The sequence below is a fragment of the Triticum dicoccoides genome, chromosome 6B, assembly GCF_002162155.2.
Source record: "Triticum dicoccoides isolate Atlit2015 ecotype Zavitan chromosome 6B, WEW_v2.0, whole genome shotgun sequence".
NCBI lineage: Eukaryota > Viridiplantae > Streptophyta > Magnoliopsida > Poales > Poaceae > Triticum > Triticum dicoccoides.
The window spans coordinates 561,421,250-561,436,798 of record NC_041391.1 but is presented as its reverse complement, the minus strand read 5'-3'; positions in this window follow the sequence as shown (position 1 = coordinate 561,436,798).

Sequence of the window (15,549 nt, the reverse complement as noted above, 5' to 3'; positions counted from 1 at the left end):
GATCCGTACCATCCTTCTTCTTGAGGAAGAGAACAGGACAAGCCCATGGAGACGAACTAGGACGGATGAATCCCTTTTTCAAGGACTCATCGAGTTGTTTCTTAAGCTCGGCTAGTTCTAGTGGTGCCATCTTATAGGGTCTTCTAGAAATTGGGACAGTTCCTGGAATAAGCTCTATCACGAACTCGACATCTCTGTCAGGTGGAACACCTGGCAATTCTTCTGGAAAGACATCCGGAAAGTCACGGACTATCGGAACGTCTTCGAGGTCTGGCAAAGGACTGGCATTAAGAGAATATAGCTGTCGCTTGGCTACTCGGGTCAAGACATTGACTATCTTTCCTGAAGGATGTGTGAGTTGAACAATCCTAGAGAAACAATCAATCTTGGCATGATGGGCTGACATCTAGTCCATACCCAAGATGATATTGATATCCGAAGATTTAAGAGCTATCAATGATGCAAGGAAAACAAGTCTGTCGACTTGAATTTCATTCCCATGGCTTACTCTAGAAGTTTTCCATTTGGATCCCGGGGTTTGAATTACCATGGAGGTGGGCATCTCACAGAATGTGGTGTTATGCAGACGAGCATAGCTCTCGGATATGAATGAATGAGATGCTCCAGTATCAAAAAGAACAGATGCCGGGTGGCAATTAACACAGAGCGTACCGAGAACGACGTTGGGATCCTCTTGAGCTTCTTCAACAGAGATACAGTTGACATGGCCACGTGCAGCGGTGGCCGGCTTGGCGTAGAACACTTTCCCTGTCGGCTTGCCACGGCCAACAACTTTTCCAGACTGGCTGGGGTTGGTCTGGGGACACTCGCGCAAATAGTGGCCCGATTCCCCACACTTGAAGCATGTTATAGAACTGGTGCGTGGAGGAGCACTGTTGGTTGGACCACCATAGGGCTTGGCTGGTGCAAACTGTTGAGCGGGGCGAGGCGCCTGATAGGATGGCCTCGGTGTGAATCTGGGTGGCAGGGCGGTGTTAGGCACCCACACACGGCGCTTCTGAGAACCAGCACCGGATGAGGAACCAAAGTCACGCCCATGCTTGCGTGTTGCTTCATAATCAGTCTGACCAGACTCAGCACTGATGGACTTGTTAACAAGCTTCTGAAAAGATGTGCACTCATGCAGACGGAGGTCAGGGAGAAGCTCAGGACTAAGTCCCTTGCGGAACCTTGCTTGCTTCTTGGCATCAGTGGAAACTTCCTCAGTTGCATACCGTGCTAGGTTACCGAACTCCCTGCTGTATGCATCCACAGAGAGTCGACCTTGAGTGAAACTGCAGAACTCCTCACGTTTACGGTCCATAAGACCCTCCGGAATGTGATGTTCACGGAAAGCCTCGCTGAATTCAGCCCAAGTAGTGACCTGGCCCACTGGGCGCATGGCTCCATAGTTCTCCCACCAGAGACTGGCGGGGCCTTCAAGATGATATGCAGCAAATGTGACCTTGTCAGCCTCAGCTACGAGTGCAGAGCGTAGCTTGTGAGTAATACTACGAAGCCAGTCATCAGCGTCGAGAGGCTCGACGGAGTGGTGGAAGGTGGGTGGATGTAACTTGATGAAGTCACTGAGTGACACCAAGTTATTCCTCTGATGGTGTGCTGTGTTTTGCTCGATGCGCTCCAACAAACGGTTGGTCTCCAGCTTGTTTCTCTCAGCCTCCAGCATAACCTCGGCCAGAGAAGGAGGGTGAGGCAGGTTTGTTTCCCCAACTCTGCTGCCTTCAGCCTGCTCTGGGAGAGCAGGGTTGTTGCGGGTGTTAACCATCCTAGGGAAAACAAGACAATGGTTTAATCTAGGATGATAAGATTCTGACATAGAAATGTAGAATGTAATGGATAACTTTGAATGTAAAATGAACATCCGTATGACATGGTAGATACAGAAACTGCTTCTTTTATTCCATCGTCATACACACCATACAAGGTTTAGTACAAAACCAAACAAAGTACTACTACGATGAAAGGAAGATTACATCTCATCGGAGGCATCCCAAGCTCCTATACATTATTTTTCTACACCTCCGGAAGGTGGTACACGCTAGGTCATATCCCACGAGTCACGCAGGACGGTGGACGATACAACTAATATGATACTAGTGATACTACTACTAACTCAGACAACTCCGTAGTAGTCTTCATAGAAGTCACCTCCATAGCCTGGAAGCTCAACATGATCATCCGGAAACAGACAATCCCGTGGAACTTGTGGTTCATAGGGGCTAGGATGAGGTCTTGGACCAACAAACGGTGGCCTGCGGGGACCACGGGGTGGGGTGATGCCTCCTACATCACGCCAATCCACCATGTCTGGCAAAGCAGATCTCACAGGGTAGAGATCTCTCATATCCATATATCCAGCTTGCACAGCCGGTACAAACCGAGTCAAGGTGGCCCAATGATCGGCACGGGTATTGAAAAGCTCCAGTCTCAAGGCCCGATTTTCACGGTCCTTGTCCTCAAGCAACTGTGCAGTGGTGCGGGTTAGTGAGTTCTCCTGAGTGGAGTCAGCATAGATAGCCTGGAGATACCCTTGTGCTCCCGGGAGTGAAGCTGGCATATATCGGAAGTCGGAGTTCCGAAACAAACCAGTCCTGACTCGCATAATGGTCATCATAGAGTAGGCAGCATCCTGCACAGCCATCTCAATAGTAACCCTGAGTCCATAGGAAAAGTGAAGGGGCTCGGTAGATCCAGGATAAGATGGAAATATCCTGACAGTGCAAAAATATTAACTTTGATTAAAGTCTCGGAATTGCTCTTCGACCGTGTACTCAGGATACCAACAGTATCCTGCCTCAACCATTACCCTGACCAACATGGCAGTATGGCCGGGTACATCAAGGCATCGAGTCAAACGAACCACTTGATTCTGAGGACGGGAAGCCATCTGGAACATGATATACACAAGACATTAGAATTTCTAGCAGAAATTGGACAGCATAACGGCTGTAAATGCTCAAAAAAGATTTTGAGGCATTTTGCAAAGAATTGCATAAACACTCAACAATATCATATCAAGGTTCTGGGTCCATCTTAACAACATAATGGGGTAGTAGAACTGAACTACCCTTGTATCCATCAAACCTATAAGGTACTACTGATTAGTAACACGTGAACCTGATAGAGAGAAGAGATCCTAATTCATTAACCCCCGATAGAAGAATGGACTGACTCAGACCAGAATGTTATGAGATAAAGGAGTAAAAAGAGCCTTACTTTCCATCCCACAATCAATTCCCCTACATATAACTAAAGCATTTCTAGACTCAACATTGACCAGTTTGGCTTGGAGAACCTACAGGTAGTCCGGCTCTGATGCCAACACTGTCAGGACCCCGATCCTAAGTCACACCAATCTAGCATGTAACACATCATATCACTTTGCGGCCTCACGCACGGTATTCCCACGGGTGCCACCTTACCTGGCCCGGGACTGTTTGCGCCTTTTGGCTCACGTATATGATAGTGCCGCTAGCATCCATATGACAAAGAACCCGAGCTGACATGGCTAGTCGTGAACCCAAAGTGGCACAAACTTACAGGGACAGGCATCCATGACCCAGCATCGAACGTGTCGGTCATCAACGAGTGAATCCGGGCTGTAGCACTGGGCTAGCAGGACTCCGGTATCCATCGCGTGACATTTCTCCGAAGGGACAGACACATGAACGAAGAAGGACACATGCCGGCCAGCCTAAGTGTTCCGGAGCAGTAGCAAGCTACCAAGGCTCAGTGGAAACACTAGGAGACATTTCCCGGTAAGAGAGGCTACTAAGGATAAACAACTAGATAGTCAGATCCCACACATACCAAGCATTTCAATCATACACACAATATGCTCGATATGTGCAAATACAACAAGGCATCACAACATGACTCTATGACACAAATACTTTATTTAAAGGCTCAGAGAGCCATACATATCATACACACAAGTACGGGTCACACGACCCAGCATTCAAGTCATACAAACCATACAAGCCAACAGCGGAAGAGACATGTCTGAGTACAGACATCTAGTAAAATAAAATAGGCTTGGGTAAGCCTGGCTATACTACATGGTCCTTCACAAGGACAGGATCACCACCTGGGCTCCAGCCTACTCATCGATATCGACATCTACGAAGAACCCATCAGAAGGGGTTGCAGCGTCTTCTGTAAAAATGTAAATTATAGCAACATGAGTACAAAGGTACCCAGCAAGACTTACATCAGATCCTACATATATGCACATTATCAAGAAGGGTTGGTGGGGTTATTGCAGCAAGCCAGCTCTGACTCTTGGCTAAGCTGTCTTACGAGACACCAACTTGAAATGGTTTTGCGCACTCGAATCCACTACACACCACTTCAATACACCACCGAGGATCCACCTCCGTCATCCTACGGAAGAGCCATCCTCGGCACTCACGCTTATCTTGAGGATTTTAGTAGTATCCATTTACTTGTCTATGAACTATATAGGCAACCAAGTAGTCCTTTACCGGGGACGCGGCTATTCGAATAGATAATGTTATCCCTGCAGGGGTGTACTTCTTCATACACGCTCTCACCACTTACCACCGTTTACACGACATGTACTCAGCAACCTTCAAGCGGAAGCCCAACGTGGGTGTCGGCCATGACCTACCTAAACACCTAAATCTCTAGTCCAGGTTTATCGCCTATTCAGGTTCCATCCGCAGGGAGTCCGGCCGAGGTTTCCACATACGGCCCCGAACGATGTGTGCAGGGTTCCCGAGATACCTAACGGGCATCCGGTACACCGTGCCACGTACCTACCGCATCACAGCCCACCCCGCGGGTCACCGCTGCCCACGGCCTCCAGTAAGCTACAAACACCAGAAACTAGTTGCAACTCCTGGACAGAGGACTAGGGTGAATAAGAAGCCGAGAGGGTCCATTGGTTTCGGGCCCAATGCATGGTAGTAGCTGAATCTTAAATCACACATACAGATCTCAGTGCTTAAGGTCGGCTTCAATGAAACAACCCACCTTGTACTCCTACATGGCCTCTCATCGATACCTTTACCAAATCGTGTTCAACACATCACTCTCATTACCGGCATGATCATTTCACTCTAGCCCATCACCCAGATGAACCAGACCTGACACGACTCTAAGCATAGCAGGCATAGCAAGGTAGGAACAACACATACATATGGCTCAATCAACTCCTACACATGCTAGTGGGTTTCATCTAGTTACTGTGGCAATGACAGGTCATGTAGAGGAAATGGGTTCAACTACCGTAGCACTCAGCAGTTTGAATCGCGTTGTCTTAATGCAGTATAAGAGAGCAGAAGCGAGAACATGGGATTGTATCGATATGATCAAATGGTTGGTTGCTTGCCTAATGGGTCGATGCACTGATATTGGTCTTCGCTAGGGTAATCGTGGTACTCCTCGGGGGCAGATCCTGCCGCAAAGAGCACCGATACACAACATCACCAAACAATATGCAACAATATGATGCATGCATGAGTCATGGAAAAATGAGTGTATTAGGCTAATGCAACTAAGACCAGATGGGTTTGAACCATTTTGAATCAAAGATTCAAGTTTCAAACTCATCAATGGCCCCTTTAAGTGCTTTATCTTGTTCTGCACTAAACATCAGGTTAGCTTGCTTAAACATGCATGAAACCAGTACAGATGGATAGATTGGATTTTTCTAATCATTTTTCATATATAAAACTTTGCATTTGGAGTTACAGATTAATTTCTATGATATTTTAAAGTTTGTGGTATTTACTGGAATTTCCTGTATAAAAATAATTCCAGTAAATGAATTACTGCGTCAGCTTTACGTCAGGATGACGTCAGCGGTCAACAGAATAGTCCAAGTCAACCCTGACTAGTGGGTCCCGTGTGTCAGTGTAATTAGTTTAACTAAATATTAATTAAAACTAATCCTGATTAGTTAACAGGGCTGGGCCCCACCTGTCATTGACCCAGGGGGGTCAAACTGGGCCCACCCGTGGTCAAACAAGGGGTCAGCGGGGTCAACTCGCCGGCGTTTAGCCGCCGGCGAGGCCGAACGCGGCGGCGAGAGTGGTTTTGTGCATTTCGGCGACCAAAAGAGTCGCGGAGGGCATCTACGTGTAGCTGGGAGCAAGCCGCAGCTCTTGGTGGTGTTGGTTGAGCTCGGGGTGGCCGGAAACGGCGCCGGCGACGACCTTGGCGGTCGCCGGAGTTCGGGTGATGATGAACTCGAAGCTACAGGACATGGCGAGGCTCATGGTGAGGTGCTACGGGTTCCTGTGGGTGCGGTGAGTGTGTTAGACATGGTGGTGTGGCTAGTGGGTGGCCGGAGTCACGTCGGCGACGAGCTCCGCGGCGGCGCGTGAGGGTGAGCTTCGTCCAGTCGCTACGGGGCTCAGAAGCGAGAAAGGAAAGGGGAAGAGGTAGCTGGGCTCACGGCGATCTCGAGGAAGAAAACGGCGCGGTTGGGGACGAGCTGGTGCGGCGACGACGTCGAAGGGGATCTTCGGCGACGGCGGAGACGGGCGAGGTCGGTGCAGAGGCTTCGGCGCAAGCGAGCGCTCGGGGCTCGGCTAGCTCGAAGAAGAGGACGGCGGCGGAGCTCCTGGACACGGTGGCACGGCGCAAGGATGACGGAGAGCGCGACTACGGCGACGGTGCGGCTGCGGTGGCGTCGACCATGGCGTGGGAGAGCGAGGGAGAGAGGCAGGGGGGAAATGGACATGTCCACGGGGTTCGGGGCACGACCTGGAGGTCATCTAGGCCAGCAGAGAGGCGAGGGGAGGAAGCAGGGCGGCGGGCAGCTGCGTGGCGCGCGCTGGCGTCACCGTCGAGCACCTGCCTGCCTGCCTGGCGAAGGCAAGCAGCTCGCTGGAGCGGCTGCTGGGCTGGGCCGGCTAGGTGGGCAGGCTAGGTGGGCTGCCAGGTTAGTTCCCTCTCTCTCTCTCTTTTTTTATCTTTTTTTATTTATACTGGAACTTTGTGGACTTACTAAAAATACCTAGACAACTCCAAAATTCCCCGAACTGCTCATGGCCACTAACTGGAATATATCCAGCATGGAACATTTTAGTTTGGGAATATTTGAGCATTTAAAATAATTTATATAATTTAAATGCCCAAACTCAAATACTTATGATTTAATTCAAGAACCCTAGGATGACCAAGAAAATTGTGCACCACTTTTGGCAGAGGCTCTGAACCAAGGCAAAAATGATGGACATTTTAGAAGGGCATTTCAGGTTCATTGAAAATACTTTTAGTAAACCCTAGTTGGTTTCAGAGGGGGCTGGGGGTTCTGTCATCCCCATTTCAAGTTTCTGATGAAAGAAATAGACATGATGCAACACTCTAATGCATGAACTAGCTAGGGTGTGATATTTACATCAGGTCTGGTCCACAGCATGGCATACATAATAGACCCTATAGCCAAGGCATAGGGGATGACACTCATCTTTTCTCTATCTTCTGCCGTGATCGGGCATTGAGCCGAGCTCAATTTCACACCTTTCAACACAGGCAAGAACCCCTTCTTGGACTGATCCATATTGAACTTCTTCAATATCTTATCAAGGTATGTGCTTTGTGAAAGATCTATGAGGCGTCTCGATCTATCTCTATAGATCTTGATGCCTAATATGTAAGCAGCTTCTCCAAGGTCCTTCATTGAAAAACACTTATGCAAGTAGGCCTTAATGCTGTCCAAAAGTTCTATATCATTTCCCATGAAAAGTATGTCATCTACATATAATATGAGAAATGCTACAGAGCTCCCACTCACTTTCTTGTAAACGCGGGCTTCTCCATAAGTATGCATAAAACCAAACGCTTTGATCATTTCATCAAAGCGAATGTTCCAACTCCGAGATGCTTGCACCAGCCCATAGATGGAGCACAGGAGCTTGCACACCTCGTTAGCATTCTTAGGATCGTCAAAACCTTCCGGCTGCATCATATACAATTCTTCCTTAAGATAGCCGTTAAGGAATGCCGTTTTGACGTCCATTTGCCATATATCATAATCATGGTATGCGGCAATTGCTAACATGATTCGGACGGACTTCAGCTTCGCCACGGGAGAGAAAGTCTCATCATAGTCAACCCCTTGAACTTGTTAGTAACCCTGAGCGACAAGTCAAGCCTTATAGATGGTAACATTACCATCCGCATCCGTCTTCTTCTTAAAGATCCATTTGTTTTCTATCGCTCGCCGATCATCAAGAAAGTCTGTCAAAGTCCATACTTTGTTTTCATACATGGATCCTTTCTCGGATTGCATGGCTCCAAGCCATTTGTTGGAATCTGGGCCCGCCATCGATTCTTCATAGTTCGAAGGTTCACCGTTGTCTAACAACATGATTTCCAGGACAGGGTTTCCATACCATTCTAGTGTGGAACGTGTCCTTGTGGACCTTCGAAGTTCAGTAGCAACTTGATCCGAAGTACCCTGATCATCATCATTAACTTCCTCTCTAGTCGGTGCAGGCACCACAGGAACATCTTCCTGAGCTGCGCTACTTTCCGGTTCAAGAGGCAGTACTTCATCGAGTTCTACTTTCCTCCCACTTATTTCTTTCGAGAGAAACTCTTTCTCCAGAAAGGACCCGTTCTTGGCAACAAAGATCTTGCCTTCGGATCTAAGGTAGAAGGTATACCCAATGGTTTCCTTAGGGTATCCTATGAAGACGCAATTTTCCAACTTGGGTTCGAGCTTTTCAGGTTGAAGTTTCTTGACATAAGCATCGCATCCCCAAACTTTTAGAAACGACAGCTTAGGTTTCTTTCCAAACCATAATTCATACAGTGTCGTCTCAACGGATTTAGACGATGCCCTATTTAAAGTGAATGTAGCTGTCTCTAAAGCGTGTCCCCAAAATGATAGCGGAGACATCATATACCACACCATATCCAATAGAGTGCGATTACAACGTTCGAACACACCTTTACACTGAGGTGTTCCAGGCGGCGTGAGTTGTGAAACAATTCCACATTTCCTTAAGTGCATACCAAATTTGTGACTTAAATATTCTCCCCACGATCTGATTGTAAGAACTTTATTTTTCGGTCACGTTGATTCTCTACCTCATTCTGAAATTCCTTGAACTTTTCAAAGGTCTCAGACTTGTGTTTCATCAAGTAGACATACCCATATCTACTTAAGTCACAGAGTGAGAACATAATGATAGCCTCCGCGATCCTCAAAGCTCATTGGACCGCACACATTAGTATGTATGATTTCCAATAAGTTGGTTGCTCGCTCCATTGTTCCGGAGAACGAAGTCTTGGTCATTTTGCCCATGAGGCATGGTTCGCATGTGTCAAATGATTCGTAATCAAGAGACTCCAAAAGTCCATCAGCATGGATCTTCTTCATGCGTTTGACACCAATGTAACCAAGGCGGCAGTGCCACAAGTATGTGGGACTATCGTTATCAACCTTACATCTTTTGGTATTCACACTATGAATGTGTGTAACATTACGTTAGAGATTTATTAAGAATAAACCATTGACCAGCAGGGCATGACCATAAAACATATCTCTCATATAAATAGAACAACCATTATTATCGGATTTAAATGAGTAGCCATCTCGTATTAAATGAGATCCAGATACAATGTTCATGCTCAAAGCTGGAACTAAATAACAATTATTGAGGTTTAAAACTAATCCCGTAGGTAAATGTAGAGGTAGCATGCTGACAGCGATCACATCGACCTTGGAACCATTCCTGACGCGCATTGTCAGCTCGTCCTTCGCTAGTCTCCGCTTATTCCGCAGCTCCTATTTTGAGTTACAAATATGAGAAACCACACCGGTATCAAATACCCAGGAGCTACTACGAGTACTGGTAAGGTACACATCAATTACATGTATATCACATATACCTTTGGTGTTGCCGGCCTTCTTGTCCGCTAAGTACTTGGGGCAGTTCCGCTTCCAGTGTCCGCTTCCAGTGTCCGCTTCCCTTGCAATAAAAGCACTCAGTTTCAGGTTTGGGTCCATGCTTTGGCTTCTTCACGGCAACTGGCTTACTGGGCGCGGCAACTCCCTTGCCATCCTTCTTGAAGTTCTTCTTACCCTTGCCTTTCAAAACTAGTGATTTTATTGACCATCAACACTTGATGTTCCATTTTGATCTCCACCTCCACTGATTTCAGCATTGAAAATACCTCAGGAATGGTTTTCACCATCCCCTGCATATTGTAGTTCATCACAAAGCTCTTGTAGCTAGGTGGGAGCGACTGAAGGATTCTGTCAATGACCACGTCATACGGGAGGTTAACTCTCAGCTGAGACAAGCGGTTGTGCAACCCAAACATTTTGAGTATGTGCTCGCTGACAGAACTATTCTCCTCCATCTTACAACTGTAGAACTTGTCAAAGACTTCATATCTCTCGACCCGGGCATGAGCTTGGAAAACCATTTTCAGCTCTTGGAACATCTCATATGCTCCATGCTGCTCAAAATGCTTTTGGAGCCCCGGTTCTAAGCTGTAAAGCATGCCGCACTAAACCAGGGAGTAATCATCACTACGCGACTGCCAGGCGTTCATAACGTCTTGAGTTGCTGGGAAAACGGGTGCTTCACCTAGCAGTGCATCTAGGACATATGCTCTTTTGGCAGCTATGAGGATGATCCTCAAGTTCTGGACCCAGTCCGTATAGTTGCTGCCATCGTCTTTCAGCTTGGTTTTCTCTAGGAACGCGTTGAAGTTGAGGGCTACATTAGCGTGGGCCATTTGATCTACAAGACATATTGCAAAAGTTTTAGACTAAGTTCATGACAATTAAGTTCATCTAATCAAATTATTTAATGGACTCCCACTCAGATAGACATCCCTCTAGTCATCTAAGTGATCCATGATCCGAGTCAACTAGGCCGTGTCCGATCATCACGTGAGACGGACTAGTCATCATCGATGAACATCTTCATGTTGATCGTATCTTCTATATGACTCATGTTCGACCTTTCGGTCTCTTGTGTTCAGAGGCCATGTCTGTACATGCTAGGCTCGTCAAGTCAACCTAAATGTTTTGCATGTGTAAATCTGTTTTACACCCGTTGTATGTGAACGTTAGAATCTATCACACCCGATCATCACGTGGTGCTTCGAAACAACGAAATTTCACAACGGCGCACAGTTAGGGGGAACACTTTCTTAAAATTATTATGAGGGATCATCTTATTTACTACCGTCGTTCTAAGAAAACAAGATGCAAAAACATGATAAACATCACATGCAATCAAATAGTGACATGATATGGCCAATATCATTTTGCTCCTTTTGGTCTCCATCTTCGGGGCGCCATGATCATCATCGTCACCGGCATGACACCATGATCTCCATCATCATGATCTCCATCATCATGATCTCCATCATCATGATCTCCATCATCGTGTCTTCATGAAGTTGTCACGCCAACGATTACTTCTACTACTATGGCTAACGGTTTAGCAATAAAGTAAAGTAATTACATGGCGTTATTCAATGACACGCAGGTCATACAATAATTAAGACAACTCCTATGGCTCCTGCCGGTTGTCATACTCATCGACATGCAAGTCGTGATTCCTATTACAAGAACATGATCAATCTCATACATCACATATATATCATTCATCACATCCTTTTGGCCATATCACATCACAAGGCATATGCTGCAAAAACAAGTTAGACGTCCTCTAATTGTTGTTGCATGTTTTTACGTGGCTGCAATAGGGTTCTAGCAAGAACATTTCTTACTTACCAAAACCACAACGTGATACGCCAATTTCTGTTTACCCTTCATAAGGACCCTTTTCATTGAATCTGATTCGACTAAAGTGGGAGAGACAGACACCCGCTAGCCACCTTATGCAACTAGTGCATGTCAGTCGGTGGAACCTGTCTCACGTAAGCGTACGTGTAAGGTCGGTCCGGGCCGCTTCATCCCACGATGCCACCGAAACAAGATAAGACTAGTAGTGGCAAGTAAATTGACAATCTACGACCACAACAAAATTGTGTTCTACTCGTGCATAGAAACTACGCATAGACCTAGCTCATGATGCCACAGTTGGGGATCGTAGCAAAAATTTGAAATTTTCTACGCATCACCAAGATCAATCTATGGAGTTATCTAGCAATGAGAGATAGAGGAGTGCATCTACGTACCCTTGTAGATCGCGAGCGGAAGCGTTCAAGAGAACGGGGTTGATGGAGTCGTACTCGTCGTGATCCAAATCACCGATGATCCTAGCGCCGAACGGACGACACCTCCACGTTCAACACACGTACAGAGCGGAGACGTCTCCCACGCCTTGATCCGGCAAGGAGGAGGGAGAGGTTGAGGAAGAGGGCTCCAACAGCAGCACGACAACATGGTGGTGGTGGAGAAGCAGTACTCCGGCAGGGCTTCGCCAAGCTCTTAATGGAGGAGGAGAGGTGTTGGGGAGGGGAGGGGCTGCGCCTTGGATGTGGTGTGCAGCCCTCCCCTCGCCCCTCTATTTATAGGGGAAGGGGGAAGGGGGCCGGCCCCCTCTAGATGAGATCTAGAGGGGGGGCAAGGGGAGGGGGCTTGCCCCCCAAGCAAGCCCCCCTCTAGGGTTCCCCCCAACCCTAGGTGCATGGGCCCAAGGGGGGATGCACCCAGCCCTCCAGGGCTGGTTCCCTGCCCGCTACGGCCCATGAGGCCCTCCGAGAGAGGTGGCCCCTCCCGGTGGACCCCCGGAACCCCTCCGGTGGCCCCGGTACAATACCGATATGCCCTCGAACTTTTCAGGTGACCGTATGACAACTTCCCATATATAAATCTTCACTGCTGGACCATTCCGGAACTCCTCGTCACGTCCAGGATCTTATCCGGGACTCCGAACAACATTCGGTAATCACTTACAAGTCTTCCTAATAACCCTAGCGTCACCGAACCTTAAGTGTGTAGACCCTACGGGTTCGAGAATCATGCAGACATGACCGAGACAGCTCTCCGGCCAATAACCAACAATGGGATCTGGATACCCATGTTGGCTCCCACATGTTCCACGATGATCTCATCAGATGAACCACGATGTCAAGGATTCAAGCAATCCCGTATACAATTCCCTTTGTCAACCGGTACGTTACTTGCCCGAGATTCGATCGTCGGTATCCCAATACCTCGTTCAATCTCGCTACCGGCAAGTCACTTTACTCGTACCGTAATGCATGATCCCATGACCAACCACTTGGTCACATTGAGCTCATTATAATGATGCATTACCAAGTGGGCCCAAAGATACCTCTCCGTCATACGGAGTGACAAATCCTAGTCTCGATCCGTGTCAACCCAACAGACACTTCCAGAGATACCTGTAGTATACCTTTATAGCCACCCAGTTACGTTGTGACGTTTGGTACACCCAAAGCACTCCTACGGTATCTGGGAGTTACACGATCTCATGGTCTAAGGAAATGATACTTGACATTAGAAAAGCTCTAGCAAACGAACTACATGATCTTGTGCTATGCTTAGGATTGGGTCTTGTCCATCACATCATTCTCCCAATGATGTGATCCGGTTATCAATGACATCCAATGTCCATGGTCAGGAAACCTAACCATCCATTGATCAACGAGCTAGTCAACTAGAGGCTCACTAGGGACATGTTGTGGTCTACGTATTCACACATGTATTACGATTTCCGGATAACACAATTATAGCATGAACAATAGACAATTATCATGAACAAGGAAATATAATAATAACCATTTTATTACCACCCACTTGATAGCCACTATCGAGGACCTAACCGACATGCTAGACTATGCCTCCGAAGACATTGACGACATGACGACGATGCCGGAGCCGAACCAGGCCAAAACCCGCCTATCACTGGGAGTTGGATGTCCACTTCTACATACGACATGTACATGGTGGATACGCCCGAAAAGAAGGACGATGATACATATCCAATGTATCTATAATTTATGAAGTATTCATGCCATTATATTATGATTTTTGGATATTTTACAATCATTTTATAGCAGCTTTATATCATTTTCTGGGACTAACCTATTGGCCCAGTGCCCAGTGCCAGTTGTTGTTTTTTGATTGTTTTTTACATCGCAGGAAATCAATATCAAACGGAGTCCAAACACCACGAAACTCCTGGAGGATTTTTTATGGACCAGAACACTCAGGATGGGCCAGAGCAGCACCTTGGGGCTGCCACCGAGGTGGGCACAACCCACCAGGGCGTGCCTGGGCCCCCAGGCGCGCCTAGGTGGGTTGTGCCCACCTTGGTGGCCTCCCGCACCCCTTTGATACGTCTCCATCGTATGTAATTTTCCAAACACTTTTTCCCTTGTTTTGGACTCTGAATGGAACTAACCCGGACCGACGCTGTTTTCAGCAGAATTGCCATGGTTTTATTTTTGTGTAGAAATAAAAGTTCTCAGAATGACATGAAACTCCACGGAGAATACTTTGGGAATTAATAAAAAATACTGGCGAAAGAATCAAGGCTAGGGGGACCACACCCTGTCCACGAGGGTGGGGGGCACGCCCCTTGCCTCGTGGGCCCCCTGATGCTCTACTGACTTTAACTCCAACTCTATATATACACGTTCGGTGAGAAAAAAATCAGAGAGAAGGATTCATCATGTTTTATGATACGGAGCCACCGCCAAGCCCTAATCTCTCTTGGGAGGGCTGATCTGGAGTCCGTTCGGGGCTCCGGAGAGGGGAATCCGTCACCGTCATCATCATCAACCATCCTCCATCACCAATTTCATGATGCTCACCGCCGTGCGTGAGTAATTCCATCATAGGCTTGCTGGACGGTGATGGGTTGGATGAGATTTACCATGTAATCGAGTTAGTTTTGTTAGGGTTTGATCCCTAGTATCCATTATGTTCTAAGATTGATGTTGCTATGACTTTGCTATGCTTAATGCTTGTCACTAGGGCCCGAGTGCCATGATTTCAGATCTGAACCTATTATGTTTTCATGAATATATGTGATTTCTTGATCCTATATTGCAAGTCAATAGTCACCTATTATGTGTTATGATCCGGCAACCCCGAAGTGACAATAATCGGGACCACTCCCAGTGATGACCGTAGTTTGAGGAGTTCATGTATTCACTAAGTGTTAATGCTTTGGTCCGGTACTCTATAAAAAGGAGGCCTTAATATACCTTAGTTTCCAATAGGACCCCGCTGCCACGGGAGGGTAGGACAAAAGATGTCATGCAAGTTCTTTTCCATAAGCACGTATGAGTACTATATTCGGAATACATGCCTACATTACATTGATGAACTGGAGCTAGTTTTGTGTCACCCTATGTTATAACTCTTGCATGAGGAATCACATCCGACATAATTATCCGTCACTGATCTAATTTCTATGAGGTTTTCACATATTGATCTTTGCTTAGTTACTTTACCGTTGCCACTGTTACAATTACTACAGAACTGCTACTATTACTTTTGCCACTGTTACCGTTATTTCCATACTACTTTGCTACTAAATACTTTTCTGCAGATATTAAGTTATCTAGGTGTGGTTGAATTGACAACTC